The sequence below is a fragment of the Salmo salar genome, chromosome 21 (assembly GCF_965601325.2).
Source record: "Salmo salar chromosome 21, fSalSal1, whole genome shotgun sequence".
Taxonomy (NCBI): Eukaryota; Metazoa; Chordata; class Actinopteri; order Salmoniformes; family Salmonidae; genus Salmo; species Salmo salar.
Genome location: NC_138311.1, coordinates 33595934 through 33618270, shown reverse-complemented (window position 1 = coordinate 33618270; position 22337 = coordinate 33595934). Strand labels below are relative to the sequence as shown.

The 22337-nt window shown below is 42.8% G+C and overlaps 1 protein-coding gene and 1 long non-coding RNA gene across 2 annotated transcripts in view; one reads left to right on the top strand and one right to left on the bottom strand.

The window, feature by feature from the left end:
- Window positions 1-22337, bottom strand: part of LOC106582217 (TSC22 domain family protein 1) — an 83519-nt gene that overhangs the window by 22703 nt on the left and 38479 nt on the right. The gene's annotated exons all lie outside the window — the stretch shown is intronic.
- On the top strand, window positions 13202-14665 carry LOC145862580 (uncharacterized). The gene is made up of 3 exons (XR_014382052.1): window positions 13202-13946; window positions 14034-14210; window positions 14301-14665. It is a non-coding gene; the product is annotated as an uncharacterized LOC145862580 (long non-coding RNA).

Genomic DNA, 22337 nt, shown 5'->3' with positions numbered 1-22337 from the left:
AAAGAGGGGGAAGAGAGAGAGTCAGTCGTGCCTGCGGCTGTAACAGTAGTCTCCCTCATCAGTCTTTGTGTGGAGTCACTGGGCTGTTGATGAGAAGTGACACATGGGGGGGTGTGATGTTAGAAGCCTTTACTGGAGCCTAGAACCAACTGATGTTCCCCTCCACACGCAACCACCAACACGGCGGGACCACTCCAGTGTGTGTTTGTGCGTGTGTGCGGTCACTGCGGTGTGAACTGGGGCTTATCCCCAGAGACAATAGCAGAGCTGTCCAATTTGGGGCGATGGGAGAGAAAGCGGGGGCAATGAGGATAGAGGAAAGCGAAAGAAGGAAGAGCGGGGGATCTGTACATTGGCCTAGAACATGATGTTCTAGCTCCAGACGGCTAGTCAAGCCAGAACATTACTTCCACTCCAGCAGTTGAGTGAACTGGGAGGGCTGAGCTGGATGTATGATACTGTACACTCACCGGTTCTGTTTGGGTCAGTCACATAGTCATGTTATAGTGCGTTATATGGACCCCCGGCATGAGTCTTAATCAAACATGATTGGTTGGCCCTTTCACACTATTAACCTCAGGAGACACACACACACACACACTTATCTTCAGGACACTTACTGTCCGCACATACCCAAACACAGATGGGTGGTTTGATTGTTTCCAAACAGACCAGGAGTTCACACTACCAGATAACAGATCCTAATCCACCATCTAGTACATACTGTACACTATCACTTGTTTTTATTTCCTGGAATATAAAAGCTGAAAAGTCATCAAAAAAGAACAGTATTTGTAAGTGATGTAACATAGCAAAGGTCCTCATCAATATCCTGTCAGTAATCAACTGATAGGATTCACACAGATTAACAGACCAAGATTAACAGACCAATGCACCACACACAGGCTCTATCACACACACATCCCTTACATTCATACTGCCATAAGAGGGTTAATCGGAGGGCAGACATGTACAGTTCATGTAGAGTGTAAACCAGCCAACTGCTTTACCCACATCCACTGAAATGCAATAGAGACACGCGTCAAATGTCCTATAAATTGGGGACATTGTGTTCCTGCATAAGGAATGTTTTTCTGTTAAATGAGGTATGTGTGTTCATGCATGTGTGTTCATGTTTGTGTGATGTGCTGTGTACTCCTGTGCAGCTCATGTTCTACTGAACAAGAGTAATCCCTCTTGGTAACAGAGAGCAGCTTCAGAGCATAAATACTGCACTAAAACACACACCCCTCCCCCACTCACATACACAAGAGAGAAGACAGAATAGTGAAGTACACTGGCTGTAAAGTCCAAAGTCTGATATTTCAGAGAAGTGAGGCCAGTCCTTACAGAAGGTTCAAGTGTTGATCTGTAACCTCTTCAACTAGAACGTCCCCATTCTAATCCCTATTGTCCCAACACTTACTAAACTACCAGATTTACACCACCGTTCAAAAATTTGGGGTCACTTAGAAATGTCCATGTTTTTGAAATAAAAGCGCATTTTTGTCCATTAAAATAACATCAAATTGATCAGAAATACAGTGTAGACATTGTTAATGTTGTAAATGGCTATTGTAGCTGGAAACGGCAGATTTTTTTAATGGAATATCTATAGTTGAAGTCGGAAGTTTACATACGTTTACATACAAGCCAAATACATTTAACCTCAGTTTTTCGCCCATTCCTCCTGACAGAGCTGGTGTAACTGAGCCAGGTTTGTATGCCTTCTTGCTCGTACACGCCTTTTCAGTCCTGCTCACACATTTTCTATAAGATTGAGGTCAGGGCTTTGTGATGGCCACTCCAATACCTTTACTTTGTTGTCCTTAAGCCATTTTGACACAACTTTGGAAGTATGCTTGGGGTCATTGTCCATTTGGAAGACCCATTTGCGACCAAGCTTTAACTTCCTGACTGAGGTCTTGCTTCAATATTTCCACATCATTTTCCTGCCTCGTGATGCCATCTATTTTGTGAAGTGCACCAGTCCCTCTCTGCAGCAAAGCACACCCACAACATGATGCTGCCACCCATGTGCTTCACAGTTGGGATGGTGTTCTTCGGCTGGCAAGACTCCCGCTTTTTCCTCCAAACATAACGATGGTCATTATGGCCAAACAGTTTTATTTTTGTTTCATCAGACCAGACATTTCTCCAAAAAGTATGATCTTTGTCCCCATGTGCAGTTGCAAACCGTAGTCTGTTTTTTTTATGGTGGTTTTGGAGCAGTGCCTTCTTCCTTGCTGAGCAGCCGATGTCGATATAGGACTCGTTTTACTGTGGATATAGATACTTTTGTACCCGTTTCCTCCAGCATCTTCACATGGTCCGTTGCTGTTGTTCTGGGATTGATTTGCACTTTTCGCACCAAAGTACATTCATCTCTAGAAGACAGAACGCGTCTCCTTCCTGAGCGGTATGATGGCTGCGTGGTCCCATGGTGTTTATACTTGCATACTATTGTTTGTACAGATTAACGTGGTACCTTCAGGCGTTTGGAAATTGCTCCCAAGGATGAACCAGACTTGTGGTCTACAATTTTTTTCTGAGGTCTTGGCTGATTCCTTTTGATTTTCCCATGATGTCAAGCAAAGAGGCACTGAGTTTGAAGGTAGGCCTTGAAATACATCCACAGGTACACCTCCAATTGACTCAAATGATGTCAATTAGCCTGTCAGAAACTTCTAAAGTCATGACATAATTTTCTGGAATTGTCCAAGCTGTTTAAAAGCACAGTCAACTTAATGTATGTAAACTTCTGACCCACAGGAATTGTGATACAGTGAATTATAAGTGAAATAATCTGTCTGTAAACAATTGCTGGGAAAATTACTTGTGTCATGCACAAAGTAGATAGTAGAGTAACCGACTTGCCAAAACTACAGTTTGTTAACAAGAAATTTGTGGAGTGGTTGAAAAATGAGTTTTAATGACTCCAACCTAAGTGTATGTAAACTTCTGACCCACTCCTCTTTCTATTCTGGTTAGAACCAGTTTGCGCTGTTCTGTGAAGGGAGAAGTACACAGCGTTGTACCAGATCTTCAGTTTCTCGGCAATTTCTCGCATGGAATAGCCTTCATTTCTCAGAACAAGAATAGACTGACGAGTTTCAGAAGAAAGTTCTTTGTTTCTGGCCATTTTGAGCATGTAATCGAAACCACAAATGCTGACGCTCCAGATACTTGTCTAAAGAAGGACGTTTAATTGCTTCTTTAAATCAGCACAACAGTTTTCAGCTGTGCTAACATAATTGCAAAAGGGTTTTCTAATGATCAATTAGCCTTTTAAAATGATCAACTTGGATTAGCTAACAACGTGCTATTGGAACACAGGAGTGATGGTTGCTGTGGGTTGGGTTATATCCTGCCTGTTTGGCTGTCCAGGCGTATCGTCGGATGGGGCCACGGTGTCTCCCGACCCCTCCTGTCTCAGCCTCCAGTATTTATGCTGCAGTAGTTTGTGTCTCGGGGGGCTAGGGTCAGTCTGTTATATCTGGAGTATTTCTCCTGTCTTATCCGGTGTCCTGTGTGAATTTAAGTATGCTCTCTCTAATTCTCTCTTTCTTTCCCTCTCTCGGGAGACCTGAGCCCTAGGACCATGCCTCAGCATGATGACTCCTTGCTGTCCCCAGTCCACCTGGCCGTGCTGCTGCTCCAGTTTCAACTGTTCTGCCTGTGGCTATGGAACCCTGACCTGTTCACCGGACGTGCTACCTGTCCCAGACCTGCTGTTTTCAACTCTCTAGAGACAGCAGGAGCAGTAGAGATACTCTGAATGATCGGCTATGAAAAGCCAACTGACATTTACTCCTGAGGTGCTGACCTGTTGCACCCTAGACAACCACTGTGATTATTATTATTTGACCCTGCTGGTCATCTATGAACATCTTGGCCATGTTCTGTTATAAGCTCCGCCAGAAGAGGACTGGCCACCCCTCATAGCCTGGTTCCTCTCTAGGTTTCTTCCTAGGTTCTGGCCTTTCTAGGGAGTTTTTCCTAGCCACCGTGCTTCTACACCTACATTGCTTGCTGTTTGGGGTTTTAGGCTGGGTTTCTGCACAGCACTTTATGACCTCAGCTGATGTAAGAAGGGCTTTATAAATACATTTGATTGATTGATTTCTGATAATGGGCCTCTGTACGCCTACGTAGATATTCCATTATTAAAAATTTTTATCTGCCGTTTCCAGCTACAATAGTAATTTACAACATTAACAATGTCTACATTGTATTTATGATCAATTTGATGTCATTTTAATGGACAAAAAAATGTGCTTTTCTCTCAAAAACAAGGACATTTCTAAGTGACCCCAAACTTTTGAACGGTAGTGTATGTTGTTTTCCCACAACCACTCAACAATCTCCCCCTGCTTCCCTTCCCCCTCCATTCCGCTCTTCAGCTGTCCATCTGTCTGGTCAGCTGATGACTGCTCTGTCCATCTTCTGACTGGAACAGTAGTGAGGAATAGCTACAATCCGGTTTGGAAAAAGAGAGAGAGAAAGGGAGGGAGAGAAAGAGAGAAAGACAGCCAAAGAGCTTTCCAACCTACAGCTCCATGACACAGCAGTTAGCTGAGAACAGAGGGTAGAGAGGACCTAGCTTCTGTCCACTGCCAGCTTTTCAGCCAGCCCTACCCATCCATCCATGCCCTCTCACAGAGACATGAACTGCTGGGGCTCAGTGATATACACCCTTATGACTATCAGACTATACTCATGCACACACAGAGAGAGCACATGAGCTACTGCCCAGAGCCACAAACACACGTCCTATAATGTGCAGATAAAAAGCCACAGCACGCAGAGCATGCGCACACAAGCCTGCTTTTTCCTCACTGCTTCTCTAACATGCTACAGTATAGCCTAATAATGAGTAACTATCTGCACATTATAGGACAGGGACTTGACATGAAGTAGTTTAACTAAGTGCCTAATGCTAGTAGCAAATAGTGTACAGTAATGAAATAAGCGGTGGTCGATGTTATATAATAATAGCGCTTAGCTCCCTGAATGAGCCTACTGATTACGAGCTCCAATACCCCCGTCTCCTTAGGTGTCTGTCTGTCATCTCAGAATATAGGAGAAATTACATCAGTTCCAAATTAGAGCCATTACTGCTCCCTCAAATCCTCCTTTATTCCCCGTGAGTATCTGTACGTGTAAACCTATAGAGTAGTTAGTGTGACAACTGGTACACTTAAACACCAACTAAAACACTTGAATAGCCCTTTCAGGAAATTGGATGATTGATGCTAGCTATAAAAGGTGTGTAGTACAGACCTCTAACCATTATCCTTTCTCTCAGTTTCTGGTCTTGAGTTAAAGACATCAGTTGACCAACACCTGAGCTTTGCTTATCTGCCGCTTCAGAGAAGAAGTTGATCATGGAAGTTCATTCTGGGTGGATATACAGCTAAACCCTGGCCTGTAGGCCTACAGGCCCGGACCCCTCTCCTTCCCGTGCGTGTTGGTGTATCTTATAAGATGTTCAGAGAGAGAGGAAGAAGCGAGTGGAATAACTAGAGAGACTGCATCAGGCCAAAGGCAGTGACGACAGAGGGCAAACATAAGCACCGCTTAATCCTACAGAAAACACATAGCTCAGTGGCTGCAGATCCATACATGGACTGGGATATACACACCTCGAGTGTGTACAGTGCATTCGGAAAGTATTCAGACCCCTTGACTTTTTCCACATTTTGTTACATTACATCCATATTCTAAAATTGATTTTTTTTTTATCCCCCCTAATCAATCTACACACAATACCCCATAACGACCAATTATTCAAAATAAAAAACTGAAATACCACATTTACATAAGTATTCAGACCCTTTACTCAGTACTTTGTTTAAGCACCTTTGGCAGCGATTACAGCCTAGAGTCTTCTTGGGGAGCACTGCTGCACAGCTATTTTCAGGTCTCTCCAGACATGTTCGATCGGGTTCAAGTCCGGGCTCTGGCTGGGACACTCAAGGACGTTCAGAGACTAGTCCCGAAGACACACTTGCGTTGTCTTGGCTGTGTGCTTAGGGTCATTGTCCTGTTGGAAGGTGAACCTTCACCCCAGTCTGAGGTCCTGAGCACTCTGGAGGAGGTTTTCATCAAGGATCTCTGTACTTTGCGGCGTTCATCTTTCCCTTGATCCAGACTAGTCTCCCAGTCCCTGCAGCTGAAAAACATCCCCACAGCATGATGCTGCCACCACCATACTTCACCGTAGGGATGGTGCCAGGTTTCCTCCAGACGTGATGCCTGGCATTCATGCCAAAGAGCTTAATCTTGGTTTCATTAGATCAGAGAATCTTGTTTCTCATGGTCAGAGTCCTTTAGGTGTCTTTTGGGAAACTCCAAGTAGGCTGTCAATGTGCCTTTTACTGAGGAGTGGCTTCTGTCTGATTGGTGGAGTGCTGCAGAGAAGGTTGTCCTTCTGGAAGTTTCTCCCATCTCCACCATCTCTGGAGCTCTGTCAGAGTGACCATCGGGTTCTTGGTCACCTTGGTCACCTCCCTGACCAAGGCCCTTCTCCCCTGATTGCTTAGTTTGGCCGGGCGGCCAGCTCTAGGAAGAGTCTTGGTTGTTACAAACTACTTCCATTTAAGAATGATGGAGGCCACTGTGTTCTTGGGGACCTTCAATGCTGCAGAACATTTTTGGTACCCTTCCCCAGATGTGCCGACAATCCTGTCTCAGAGCTCTACGGACAATTCCTTCTACCTCATGGCTTGGTTTTTGCTGACATGCACTGTCAACTGTGGGACCTTATGTAGACAGGTGTGTGCCTTTCCAGACCATGTCCAATCAATTGAATTTACCACAGGTGGACTCCAACCAAGTTGTAGAAACATCAAGGATGATCAATGGAAACAGGATGCACCTGAGCTCAATTTTGAGTCTCATAGCAAAGGATCTGAATACTTATGTAAATAAGTTTTTATTTTATTTTATTTTTATTAATGTGCTAACATTTCTAAACACCTGTTTTCGCTTTGTCATTATGGGGTATTGTGTGTAGATTGATGAGGACATTTTTATTTAATCCATTTTAGAATGGCTGTAACGTAACAAAATATGGCAAAAGTCAAGGGGTCTGAATACTTTCCGAATGCACCATTTTTGGACCACTAACACAGAGGAGAGTGAGTCCATCTTCGGATATGCTACTTTCACAGAAACCTTCAGAAAGGTCTTCCTGTGCTAGTTAACTCGGACACTGACCTGTGTCCTGGGCAGTAACACACAGATACAACCTCTAGCCTGGATACTACTGTTGAGGCCAATGGAGAGGCTGTGCGCATTTGAGAGTGTGTTTATATTATGACATTGAGAGCCCAGAGGTCAGAGGGACAAAGAAAGATAGAGGAACAGAAAAAGAGAAAGCTAGAAGGATGGAGCGAGAGATATAGCTGTGGTGCGGGGGCAGATGCAAAGCAGAACAGGTTTGAACCGGTCAGCTGTGACTGACTGTTCTAAAGGACAGGCCCTATTACAGCATCACAACACTGCAGGCCAGTTAGGATGCTTTAACCAGATGCCCGCAGCAGTAAGTAATAGCACAGGGCTGGATGGGCTTGTGGCCATTTAGGGCCTACCATCTAATGCCGTCACTGGTCAACCCTGCCAAACTACAGTCAAGTGGTCAGAGTGAAGTCTTAACATTACTGGGTCATTTCACCAATTTGGTGTCTTTTGAGAAGTGTAACATTTTTTTGGGGGGGATTTCACCTATTTTAACGAGCCGTGTTCGAATACCCACACTGTATTCTACATACACTACATACTATTAGTTCATTTTAGTATACTGTAAACAAACGATATCCTTTCAGTTGAGTATACTAGCGCTTCGCCTGTCAACCGGAAGATGATGCTGTTGCTATGCAACTTCTTGCTAGCTTGTTACCATAACAAATTACTATCTAGACATCTTACGACTTCATTAACAATGTCCATTGAGAACGCACAACAAATATACCACTTAGCTAAGCTAAGAATTACGTGAATATTCAACTCAAACATTGAGTTAGATAGCATATAGTTAATAAACTGGCAAGTTCGATGTATTGGTAGCCAACTAACGTTAGGTACCTAGCTAACACACCAAGCAACTGCTGTAATGACATGCTATGCGGTTTGTAAGGCTAGCGTAGCTAACAAATTGTCAGTCAACATAATGTAACTTAGTCATTAGTTCAACATTTGTCATAATTAGTTAAAGCAATGAATTTGTATCCTCTCTCATCGGACTTCGGCTGCATATTTACCTCAATTTTCTTCAAATCAGAAAATATTGCGAAGCTACGCCCAATGCCTGAAGAATTGCATTATGGGCCCTAAAAACACGGAAATAGTGTCCACTGCTTGTATATGTAGTACGTCAACGGAGAACTTTTGGCATACTTACTATATCCATACTATGACCAATAAGCATACTACATACTCAATTTAGGTGACAAATAGTAAGGTTAGTGCAGTTAGCATGATTATACAAATACAGCTATGGTCAAAAAATGAAATTGTTAAAACATTTCTAGCCTGTATCTACGGGCAACAGATTTGACGTGTTATGCTCGACCCGCTCAGTTTTCCACCACAAAATTGCCGAAAAGCATAGAACCAGCTCACCTGCTTTTACTCAATGATTAGACTATAATATGTTCAATGTTTCTTTTCAATTTCCTTTTTAAAAATGTATAGTTTCACCATATTAAAACGAGAGTTCAGTTCACGTAACAGGGTTGACCTTAAAATAAGGGACAGACAAATTAATCACTAAATTGTATTATATAAATAATAATCTTCAGAAATGACTGTCAGAGCAACAAAAATAACTAAGGCTTTACAATGACGGTCAAACTTGGAGACATTTTAGGATTAAGTGGATAAAAATATTTTTAGAAGTGACAGGGTTGGAGGGACATGTGAAAATGCTGCAATGTTTGCACTTTAGCAAGCCTTTATTCATATATTGAACTTTCCATGTGGTCTATATTAAAAGTGCACTATTTAATATAACAGGCTTTTGGAATGCAGTATGGGTGGACAATTTCTATTCATAATATCAAAGGGACACAAAAGGCACTCATTTTGTGAAACGCCCCTACTAACTACATATTTCACTGTTTAATGTAATGGCATAAGGGAACTCACCTACAGGTGGGCAGCAAAAGGGTAGGTCAGGAGAGAACATGGGGGGGAAGGGAGACAAAACAACAGATTAACATACAGTATAGTACATACATACATCCACACATGATTCACAAAGTTCAACAAGGGTGTGACTGCCACAAGTCACTTCTGAACAGCATTTGGTATACAGTGCATTCAGAAAATATTCAGACCCCTTACCTTTATCCACAATTTGTTACGTTACAGCCTTGTTCTAAAATGGATTAAATGTAATTTCTCCCTCATCAATCTACAGGTTTTTAGGAATGTTTGCAACATTAAAAATTAAAAAACAGAAATACCTTATTTACAAAAGTATTCAGACCCTTTGCAAAGGGTCAGAAACTTTCGGTACATTTCTGGAATTTTTCCTGAATTCTTTGATGGGAAGTTAAGCCTGGGAATTTTGATAAAATTCATCAAAAAAGTTGACTGAGGGCGCGCGTCGGTGAGGGCGCGCACTTTGTTATTTATCTCCGGTAATGAACATACTATTCTTCGTCTTAAATTTTAGCGTTTATTTACATATTAGGGTACCTGAGGATTGATTATAAACATTGTTTGACTTGTTTGGACGAAGTTTATTGGTAACCTTTGGGATTCATTTGTATGCATTTTGAACGAGGGAAACCGGTGGATAACTGAGTCAAGCGCACCAAATAAATTGACTTTTTTTGGGATATAAAGGACTTTATCGAACAAAACGACCATTTGTGATGTAGCTGGGATCCTTTGGATTGCAAACAGAGGAAGATCTTCAAAAGGTAAGTGATTTATTTTATCGCTATTTCTGACTTTCGTGACACCTCTGCTTGCTTGGAAAATGTTTGTAATGCTTTTGTATGCGGGGCGCTGTCCCACCTACCGCAAAGAGGTTAACTAGTAAATAGTAGCCTAGAGCAAAGTGTGTTTAAATCATTTCTAACTTGTTAACAATTTCTGCTAGTTAGTTTTTGCTACCATGTGGGTTTTCGCTTGCATGAGCCTGCTAACTGAGGAGCGTTAATTCACCCGTTTCCATACATGTTTCATTTTAAAACATCTTACAAAGGAGTTGTTTAATCTAACTGTTTAAACTAATTTATCTGTACATGGAATTCAGTTTTTTTTTTTTTACCTTTTTTTTCTTCTAATCTTTACAGGAAAATGCCACGTGCACTATCTGATGTGTGGAGACATTTCACTGCAGTTAATGTAGAAGGAAAAGCGGTGTACATTTGCAAATACTGTGCCAAATCATATGTGAAGAACGCAACAAAGATGCAGAATCATCTGGCCAAGAGCATAGTTCCCTCAGTGCTCACAACAAGCAACCTGACAAAAATCCCTCTACTTCTATTCTAGATGAAAATTATGAATTGGACATCTTATCGATAGCAACAGCTCATGGTCCTCCTGGAATCAGATTTTTTTTTGACTCAATGGCGGAACGTAGTCAGAGAAATGCTGATTAATGTCTTGTTCGAGCTGTGTATGCAACTGGTTCACCTCTGATGCTCACAAGCAATGTGTATTGGAAGAGATTTCTGAATGTTTTTCGCCCAGCATACACCCCTCCAACCAGACATGCTTTATCTACTAATTTGCTGGATGCAGAGTTCAACAGAGATCAAGTGAAGGTCAAGCAAATCAGAGAAAGCAGACTATTGCAGTCATCTCTGATTGGTGGTCGAATGTTCGTGGGCAAGGAATAATTAACTACATCATCTCCACCCCTCAACCAGTATTCTACAAGAGCACAGACAAGGGACAACAGACACCGGTTTTCACATTGCAGATGAGCTGAAGGCAGTCAATGACCTTGGACCACAGAAGGTATTTGCACTGGTGACAGACAATGCTGACAACATGAAGGCTGCTTGGTCTAAAGTGGAGGAGTCCTACCCACACATCACACCCATTTGCTGTGCTGCTCATGCATTGAATCTGCTCATCAAGGACATCATGGGACACAAAACAATGGGTACACTCTACAAAAGATCCAACAAAATGGTTAGGTATGTGAATGGTCATCATGTTATAGCAGCAATCTACCTCACCAAGCAAAATGAGAAGAATAAGAGCACCACATTGAAGCTGGCCAGCAACACCCATTGGGGTGGTGTCATCATATTTGACAGTGTCCTGGAGGGGAAGACAATGCCATCATGTCTGATGTTCAGACTCTGCTTGCAGATGTAAGGGAAGAAATCCGTACTGCCCTGTCCACTTCACTGTTGCTCCAAGCAGAGGAAACTGCAGTTCTGAAATACATCAAAAAGCGCACCGACTTCTGTCTGAAGCCCATCCATGCCGCAGCGTACATGTTTGACCCCAAGTATGCTGGCACGAGCATCCTATTTGGTGCAGAGATCAACAAGGCCTACGGTGTCATCACAACCATGTCTCACCACCTTGGTCTGGACGAGGTGGTGGCAGTCTGGCGAAGTACACTTCCAAGCAAGGGCTTTGGGATGGAGATGCACAATGGCAGTCATGCCAACATATCTCATCAGCCACCTGGTAGAAGGGACTTTGTGGATCTGAGGCTCTTTCCCCTGTTGCCTCCATCATCCTCCAAATCCCAACAGCATCAGTCGCCTCAGAGCGCAACTGGTCCTTGTTTGGGAACACACACCAAAGCATGCAACAGGCTGACCAATACAAGGGTTGAAAAATTGGTGGCCATCCGTGCAAATTTGAGGCTTTTTGAGCCTGACAACGATCCATCCTCAAGGTTGGAAAGTGACAGTGAAGATGAGGCCTCAGAGTCTGATTTTCAAGAGGTGGACTTTGAGGAGGTCAGAAGACATGGAAGCCAGAGAGGAAGACAACCAAAGCTTTAGTTTCTAGACTATCATTTTACAGATGTATGTTAAAAACGTTTGGATGGACCATTGGGGATCATTCAATATTCCCTTTCTTTTGTTGTTCAGTGAAATCATCCCATGTGAATAGTCAACTAATTTAAGTTAAATTCGTAACTAAATTGTTTTTTATTTCTATTGTAAGGTTTTAATAATTTGCAATTATGTCTACTTATGATAAGGTAAACGGCTTATGTTTGTCTCCATATGAAATGGTACATATATCCAATGCAAAAAACATCTACATTTAAATGTTATTATTATTCATTTGCATATATTTCCATTAATTCCCATATATTCACGGTAATTCCCATATATTCCCGTTAATTCCCACAGAAAGTTTCCACTTCTGAATATTCCCCAAAATGTGCAACTCTAGCTATCACACTCGAAATTTAGCTCAGGTGCATCCTGTTTCCATTGATCATCCTTGAGATGTTTCTACAACTTGATTGGAGTCCACTTGTGGTAAAAACCTATTTTTGCTTTGTCATTATGGGGTATTGTGTGTAGATTGGTGAGGGAAAAAAACTATTTAATCCATTTTAGAATAAGACTAACATAACAAAATGTGGAAAAAGACAAGAGGTCTGAATACCTTCCGAATGCACTGTAGGTTTACAGTGAATGCAGGCTCTCTCTCTCTCTGTGTGTGTGTGTGTGTGTGTGTGTGGGTGTGTGTGTGTGTGTGTGTGTGTGTGTGTGTAAGTAATACACAGGTAAATAGTGGGGTTAGGCAAGGTGAAGGTTAGGGCAGGAACAGTGACTAGGCCAAAAGGGAGGGTAGAGCAAAACAATTATTGGTAGAGCCTGTGTGTAGGTTACATTATACGGTTACACAACAGAAAATATCTTCCTAACAAATGCCCATAGTAGTATAGATACCCGTGCCACAAGTCACTCCACACACGCACACCCTCTTAGGGCCTATCCTCACTAGGATAGGGCCTATCCTCACCCAGCCTAATCTTAAACACTACTACACCATAGCCATAAACAGGCCTATTCCTCTAGGCCATGACTAGGTAAGGCTATGTGTTCCATACATTCAGAGGCCGGGGTGTGGTTTTGTCATTGTTACTCAAAGTAACATCATTAGGTAACTGTCCACTGGTCTCCTCCCACTTCACACCAGTACAGCAAATCTCTAACCATACTTGAAGAAATATACCTATGCAACACATGACCAGGGGCCTGTTGCACAAAAGTAGAATTAAGACATCCGGGATAAATGACTCAGCTGAGCTCAATGAAGCCAAAACATGTGCGTCCAGGCTTAATTGGTTGCACAAAGACCAAGCCAGGATGAGCAGACACGGATTCATTAAGCCAGGTGAAACCAATCCTGGATAGGTGCGCGCTCACGGCTCACTCAAATAGACCCCGCCACAGATCACAGATTAACTGATTTACCATGGCAACTAGAGCCGCGTACTTTTCCCCGTCGGAAGCACAAATCCTCATGGAGGCATACGAGGAGGTAAAATATATAATTAAGAAGAAAGGCAACACCGCCACAGTGATAAAGCAAAGAGAAAAAGCGTGGCAAAGTATTGCAGACCGCCTGAATGCGTAAGTAGTGCACAATTACACAGTCACCGCTCCGCTGAAACATCACAATTACAATTCAAATATTTAATTCACATCTCCAAAAATGCAGTTGTACTGTAATTATGAAACGGTTAAATTTTTAATTGAAATGCACTGCAGATATGAGTGAAATTGTGTAAAGTAACTCCATCACACTGTATAAAGCTATGATAGATTTTTTGATATTTTTACTGAAAACAAGACAAAAATACCAAGTAATTTTTTGCAGTGTGACTCCATTAAATGTGTGTGTGTGTGTGTGTGTGTGTAGATTAAACATGAACGGGCCAAAACGGACATGGCAGCAGGTCAAAATCAAATACAAGAACATTCTGCAGAATGGTATGGTCCCTGACTAATATTTAACAAAGCACAAGCATATATTGTACCCAGAAGGTGCCTGCTCACACATTGTCTGTACTGTTTTAGCAGTGAAAAAGAATACCCACAGACAAGGCACGGGTGGTGGGTCACCAAAGGCTGACCTTACCCCAGCAGAGGACATGGCCTTGGAGCTAAATAAAGGCAGGCCCGTCTTAGAGGGGATCCCTGGGGGGAAAGAGACGAGCATAGGTTCCTCCCAAGATGCCACCCGCTTCATTCAAGGTATGTCCTTCCATCTCTACATGGGATACAACCACATTCATATTGAATCAATTTGGACTGTCTGACTTTGGTTTACCTATTGCCTTGCAGTGTCTGGCAGCACTGTGTTCCTGTTAGAGCCACCAGCACAAGCACCAGACGATGCTGATCCAGTGAGTACTCCATCAAAGGCATACTGTAGGCCTGGCATGTCTTGTCTACTAGCTTCAATATGAATCCGATTAAATGTGATAGGGTGAAGGCCCCAGTGCAGCAGCAACAGCACATGATGGAGACGATGATGAGGAGGAGACCATCTCTCTGGATTCCAGAAGGCATGAGGTATCATGTTAAGACTGTGAAAGTACTATTTACTCTACAATGGTGAGGAGTCCTCATCAAAATCAAAAAATCTAATTTCTTTTACAGGACCCAGATGCTATACAGTGGGAAAACCAGCCTGGCAACATAGTGCGTATTAATAAAAGGACACCACATCCTGCCAAATTCCAGCTGCGCTAATTGTATTGTGTTCACAGAGCTCACAAGCTATCAGAAAGTTGTATGGCAACCACCTCCGGCGCCAAATAGAACTGGCAGACATAGACATTCAGTACAAGAAGAAAAAGATGGAAAATCTTGCACTGGAGTCCGAAATAAAAAAGAGGACAATTAGGAAACTGGACCTTGAAATAAAAAAACTTGAGAGGGAGGTGAGATATGCCTTCAATGTACACTGTATGCTAACTGTAACACAAATGTATTAATCATTATTTTTCTTTCCTCCCCCAGCTCCAAGAAGATGACACAGCTCAAAATAAAAATTAGGTATATTCTCGTAAAGTCAAGTGAGCCATGACATATGAGCTCTTATTGTGAGCACACAGGACGGTGGCATCTTTCTAAGGTTTTTTTTATTTTCCCAGCAATCAGTACAACCAAGTCATCGTTATAAGGCATCGCCCTCTTTTGCCCACCCCCCCAGCACCAGGTGTGGCCACTAGCCTATATGAAGGCCCAAAATTGTGTGTTCCTTTCTGCTCTGACAATGGCATGCCCATTCGTGCGAGATGTGGTGGATGAAGAAGCACTTGTGCTGAGGAGAGCCTTCAGGCGAGAAAGGGTCTTCAGGGACTGGTTGGACCCACTGGCCTTCCCTGATGACCATCTATATGAAAGATACAGGTTTTCTGCAGATGGCATCAGGTATCTATGCAGACTACTGGGTCCCAGGATTAAGCACCGCACTGCACGGAGCCATGCACTGAGTGTGGAGCAAATGGTTTGTGTGGCCTTGCGCTTTTTTTCTAGTGGAGCCTTCCTGTACTCAGTGGGGGATGCAGAACAGCTGAACAAGGCCACAATTTGCCGCACAATAAGGAGTGTGTGTCTGGCTATCAAAGCATTAGCAGATGTCTTCATCTCCTTCCCTGGCCACAGAAGACTCTGTGACATCAAAGAGGAGTTCTATAGGATTGCAGGTAAGAGGATCTACAAATTACAGGACAACTGTTAACACATAGTAGGATACTCATTACTTTGTGTGACAGGTTTCCCCAATGTCATTGGTGCAGTGGACTGCACACACATAAGGATAAAAGCCCCCTCAGGTGCCCATGAGGCCGATTTTGTGAATAGGAAATCCTTTCACAGCATTAATGTTCAGGTGAACATAACTTTTTGATATTGTCCATTGACGAACACTCTGCATTGCCAGTGATGTGCATTGATTGGTGTAATATTCCTCATCTTATGATTTCAGATGGTCTGCAATGCTGACTGTGATCAGCAATGTTGTGGCAAAATGGCCTGGCTCAGTCCATGACTCCAGAATCTTTCGGGCCTCTGAAATCTATCAGTGCCTATCACAAGGTAAGCCACACAACCCCTATTTATAACCATCATGGCTGTGTCAAGAATATCACTGTGTTTATGAGGTAGTAATGATGAGATTTTGTGTTGACAGGTGAATTCTCTGGTGTGCTGCTGGGAGACAGGGGGTATGGCTGCCAGCCTTTTCTCCTGACACCTTTCACAGACCCCCAGGAAGCACAGCAGGCCTACAACCATGCCCATGCCAGGACCAGGGCCAGAGTTGAAATGACCTTTGGCCTCCTGAAGGCACGCTTTCACTGCCTTCACAAATTAAGGGTCAGCCCTGTTAGGGCATGTGATATTACTGTGGCTTGTGCTGTCCTCCACAATGTGGCCTGCCTGAGGAAGGAGAGGGCCCCCAGAGTGCCACCAGCCATGGACTGGGACAATCCGGCAATCTTCCCTGATGACGACAGTGGTCGGCTGCTGAGGGACCAATATGTGTTGAATTATTTTAGTTAGTATGTGTGCTTTCAATTTTGGTTAAATATGTCCTGCGGTGGCAGAGGAATTGGGGTTTTTTTGGGTGCGTTTTTTTACGAATTTGGCCTCTTATGATGTTTGTGCGGTATACTGTGTGTAATACAAGGCTGCAGGGAGGCTACTGCATCCATTCATTTGTCTGTTCAGTTGATGTGTATGGATTTGTCCTGCATTTATTTTAGTGTGCAGACATGCAGGGTGTGTTATATACAGACCTTTGAATGTGTATGTATCATTTTGTATAATATGCTTGGATTCTGTGCTTTCCATCTTGTAGTCACTGTGACTTCAGTTTCGAAAGGAGCTGATGGTTTACCTGCTTTGTTTTGTCCTTATTCAATAAAGGAACATAATGTTACACATTGTGTTTTTATATTCATATGGAATGTGTATTTGTTTATATGACAGAGTACTAGGGCCACACTGAAGAAAAAGGATAAAGTCATAAATTTATGAGGCTGGTTCTTTCTGCAGAAAAGCTACATATTGTTTTTACAGTTTTGATACTTATGACAATGTGATACTTAATATTCTGGCACATCAGCATGTCTTTGTTTATGAAACCATACTGAAGTACAATTTCACGAAATGCCCCACATCTGTCATTTTAACAACTGTCCTCCTTTAAAACAACCGGTTACAATATTATTACTTGTGTTTTTTTCCCCTCTGTGGCCCTAATATTCTATCATTTTATATATAGCCTTATAGTCTATGGGAAACTGTAAATTATCTAATGATAGCAACATAATCTAAAAATTATTTTTTATCCAAAATCATTGAAATTAATGATCACAAACGTTTAAATAATGACAGTGGGTCTAGTTATGTGATAACAATGTATAGTGAGCAGTGAAATAACTATTGGTTTCCATTTGTGGTGACTGCTGACTGACATTAGGGATGAGATTAAATAGATCCTGGAATTTAGCCTGGTCTGGAGCAGGCTAGCTCCACAGAATAAATCTCCATGGTAATTTATACCATAACATATCCTCCTGCCCCCTATCCATCTTTAGTGCAACCGGATTACGGATCAATTGAGCCAGGATCACCAAGATATCCTGGCTTAATCCCTTATCCTAGTTTTGTGCAACAGGCCCCAGGTCGCTTAAAAGCGTCTGCTAAATGGCATACATAATTATTTATTTTTATAAACCACTTCAGACCCAGTGGGGAATATTTACACAGTATAAGTCCACAGTTTTCTCTCTCTCTCTCCCCAAAACCAGCAGGCAAACTCTGCCCATCAGGGAGATTCTCCAGTGAACAGCAGAGGGAGGAGGATGATGATTAAAGGAATGACACTGACATCTGGTGGACGTTAGAGGTAACAGCACAGTTTAGAGTTTTCCCATAACAGCAATGACTGTGTACACACACACACACACACACACACACACACACACACACACACACACACACACACACACACACACTGTCTTACTGCATTTCTAAAAACCAGTGTTTGCTTTGTCATTATGGGGTATTGTGTGTAGATCTGATGGGGGGGGGGGGAACTATTTAATACATTTTAGAATAAGGCTGTAACATAACAAATATATATAACGTGCATTCGGAAAGTATTCAGGGCCCTTGACTTTTTCCACATTTTGTTATGTTACAGCCTTATTCTAAAATGTATTAAATAGTTCCCCCCCCTCATCAAATCTACACACAATACCCCATAATGACAAAGCAAACACTGGTTTTTAGAAGCGTTTGATAATATATTCAAAATAAAAAACAACTATCACATTTACATAAGTAATCAGACCCTTTACGCAGTACTTTGTTGAAGCACCTTTGGCAGCGATTACAGCATTGAGTCTTCTTGGGTATGACACTACAAGTTCTCCCATTCTTCTATGCAGATCCTCTCAAAGGGTATTTTACTGAGGAGTGACTTCCACCTGGCCATTCTACCCTACCATAAAGGCTTGATCGGTGGAGTGCTGCAGAGAAGGCTGTCCTTCTGGAAGTTCTCGCATCTCCACAGAGGAACTGACCATTAGATTCATTGTCACCTCCCTGACCAAGGCCCTTCTCCCCTAATTGCTCAGTTTGGCCAGCTCTAGGAAGAGTGTTAGTGGTTATAAACTACTTCCATTTAAGAATGATGGAGGCCACTGTGTTCTTGGGGACCTTCAATGCTGCAGAACATTTGTCACCCTTCCCCTGATCTGTGCCTCAAAATCCTGTCTCGGAGCTCTACGGACAATTCCTTCGACCTCATGGCTTGGTTTACAGTCAAACCAGACACCTAGGCATTTGTAGTTGTCCACATATTCTAAGTCAGAACCATCCAGAGTAGTGATGCTAGACGGACGGGCGGGTGCGGGCAGCGATCGGTTGAAGAGCATGCATTTAGTTTTGCTTGCATTTAAGAGCAGTTGGAGGCCACGGAAGGAGAGTTGTATGGCATTGAAGCTCGTCTGGAGGTTAGTTAACACAGTGTCCAAAGAAGGGCCAGAAGTATACAGAATGGTGTAGTCTGCGTAAAGGTGGATCAGAGACTCACCAGCAGCAAGAGCAACATCATTGATAAATACAGAGAAAAGAGTCGGCACCCCCATAGAGACTGCCAGAGGTCCAGACAACATGCCCTCCGATTTGACACACTGAACTCTGTTTGAGAAGTAGTTGGTGAACCAGGCGAGGCAATCATTTGAAAAACCAAAGGCTGTTGAGTCTGCCGATAAGAATGCAGTAATTGACAGAGACGAAAGCCTTGGCCAGGTTGATGAAGACGGCTGCACAGTATTGTCTTTTATCGAAGGTGGTTATGATATCATTTAGGACCTTGAGCGTGGCTGAGATGCACCCATGACCAGCTCGGAAACCAGATTGCATAGCGGAGAAGGTATGTTGGGATTCGAAATGGTCTGTGATCTGTTTGTTAACTTGGCTTTCGAAGACTTTAGAAAGGCAGGGTAGGATAGATAATACTCTGTAACAGTTTGGGACTAGAGTGTCACCCCCTTTTAAGAGGGGGATGATCGGGGCAGCTTTCCAATCTTCAGGGATCGCAGACGATACCAAAGAGAAGTTTAAACAGGCTAGTTATAGGGGTCACAACAATTGCGGCGGATAATTTTAGAAAGAGAGGATCCAGATTGTCTATCCCAGCGGATTTGTAGGGGTCCAGATTTTGTAGCTCTTTCAGAAGATCCGCTATCTGGATTTGGGTGAAGGAGAAATGGGGGAGGCTTGGGCAAGTTGCAGTGGCGGGGTACAGAGCTGTTGACCGGGGTAGGGGTAGCCAGGTGGAAAGCATAGCCAGCCGTAGAAAAATGCTTATTGAATTTCTCGATTATCGTGGATTTATCGGTGGTGACAGTGTTTCCTAGCCTCAGTGCAGTGGGCAGCTGGGAGGAGGTGCTCTTATTCTCCATGGACTTTACAGTGTCCCAGAACCTTTTGGAGTTTGTGCTACACGATGTCACAACAAGATGGAATGACATATTGGAGCGCTATCTTGAACAGCAGGCAGCTGTATAGTCTGTACTGACAGACAAGATCCTGAAAAAAAGAAAGATATCATCACCTTGTCGGATGATGACGTGAAAGTGGCAGGGGAGGTGCTCAAACTGGTTACAACCCTATTGAGCACTGAAACTGCAACGTCTTTGTCCATGATCCTACCTCTGAAAACAAGGATTCTACAATCCATGGCCCCAAGTGAGGAAGACCGCACCATCACAAGACATGTCAAGCCTGTCATTAGAGAGCCCTGCACCCCAGATACCCCCCTAATGTACAGGACTACTTTCCTAGATCTACTGCACTGGATCCAAGGTTCAAGTCCCTGTCTCACCTAGACCCTGCCCTATGGCGGAGGACATACAGTGGTCTCACCACTGAGATTGTGGCCACTGAAGAGGTAACAAAAAAAAGAGTGAATTACTGAATTACTAAATATGGTGCTGTCTAATCTTAGTCTATGCTATTGCTATTATTATTTTATTTGAAATTGTATTAAATGTTATTGCCATAATTATACTTCTATGAAATATGAAAATAAGTAATTAGTTGAATAGATCAAGTCATTTTTTTCTGCAGGGTCAAGCCACAGAGTCGACAGGAGCAGACTCAGAGGCATCTCCTCCACAAAATCATTTGGCCATGAAGGAGCTTTTCGGGGAGACCTTTGCGAGCAAGGACACAGGCAACACGTTTGCCAACACCATCAAAGAGGTGGCGTCATCCTACAAGGCAGCAAGCGGTATTCCAGTGGATGGTGATCCACTGGCATGGTGGAAAAGCAATGGAGTGTAAATACCCTCACATTGCCATGATGGCAAGAAGCTACTTGGCTGTGCCTGGCACTTCATTACCTAGTGAGAGGGTGTTCTCCACGGCAGGGGACATAGTGACTGCAAAGAAGTCTACCCTCTCCCCAGACAATGTAGACATCCTCATCTTTTTGAAAAATAATTTGGCGTTATAAGCTCAGGTCTGCTTTGCTTTCTTTCTTTTTTTTGATGATGTGGACAAAGGCTATTTTTTCATTCACCATTGTTCAAATGAAGAAGGTATCATGCCTCATATTGCACTTTTATTTAACTTTAATTTAATTCAGTATTGAATATTTTATTTTAATATTGTATTTAAACATTGAAAAGTTCCTTGCTGTAAGTGTTCTTTAAGTAATAAATGGAAAGCAAAGTTATATTTGTCTCCCTTTTTTTCCCTGATCCAAAATAATTATACGATCCCTGACTCAAAACCGTGATCCGATCAGTGAGTTTTGTGATCCGTTGCACCACTACATGTAGCCTTTAACCTGTTTTAGAGAAATGCAATCATTGAATATTCTAAGAGCTTTCATTGTCTGCTTACATGCCCCCTTTATTTATCCTACGGTTCTGACTTGGTGTACAGGGGGAACACAAAGAACGGCCCATGTTCTGAATTCTGTCGCTGTACGTTTCAAAAGTGCTGAATAAATAGTTATATTGTCTACGATCGTCCTAGCTAGCTAATTAATGTCTTAATCGAAACAGATTGCCTCTTTTCCGCTTGTTGTCCCCTTATGCCATAGTTTGTACATCTCAATTGTCAGTAGAAAGCACATTTGTTAAAGCAAGTCAGCCTTATCAGCTATGTTTCTTTTAAAGGCATTAAATGAGGCTGAATGAACTGTTTCGCTGCCAGACAAGGCTCCGCTGATAGCCAGGTGCAGCAGTGGTAAGATGTTGGGACTGCTGTTGGGACTCTGCTGTTGGGACAGCTTTATGTAGGCCCTAACAGTTTGTGGGCACCGTTTGTCACCGTTCTAGTGCAATTAATGTATTGTTTAGTGTTGTGTAGTGGCTTTGCTGGCATGCAGCCCCCATTTTGTTGTTGTGTTTGCCCCACCAAGATTTACATGCTAAAATCGCCAACAATGTATTTTGCTTGCTTAGAAAAAAAACTGAATCCTGACAGCCAAATAACCACTAGATGTCCCCAAAGACTAGCAAAGACTACCAAACACACACGTTTCAGGAGAGAAGTGACTCATGGCTGAAATGAGACCCATTACCTTGGTCTCTCCTCAGTCCTGCCTTGTCATAGATCCATTACCTTCCGAGTCTCTCCTGAGTCCTGTCGAGTCTGCAGATACTGACCTTGTACCTAAAAGCTCTACCGACCCTACAGACCCAGTCCACTCTACACATTAGCAAAATGCTCCTCTCTCCAAACAGACATTGATACATTTTACCCAACCTTTATCAAATCAATTTGTCACATGCTTTGTAAACAACAGGTGTAGACTAAAAGTGAAATGTTCACTTACACGGGCCC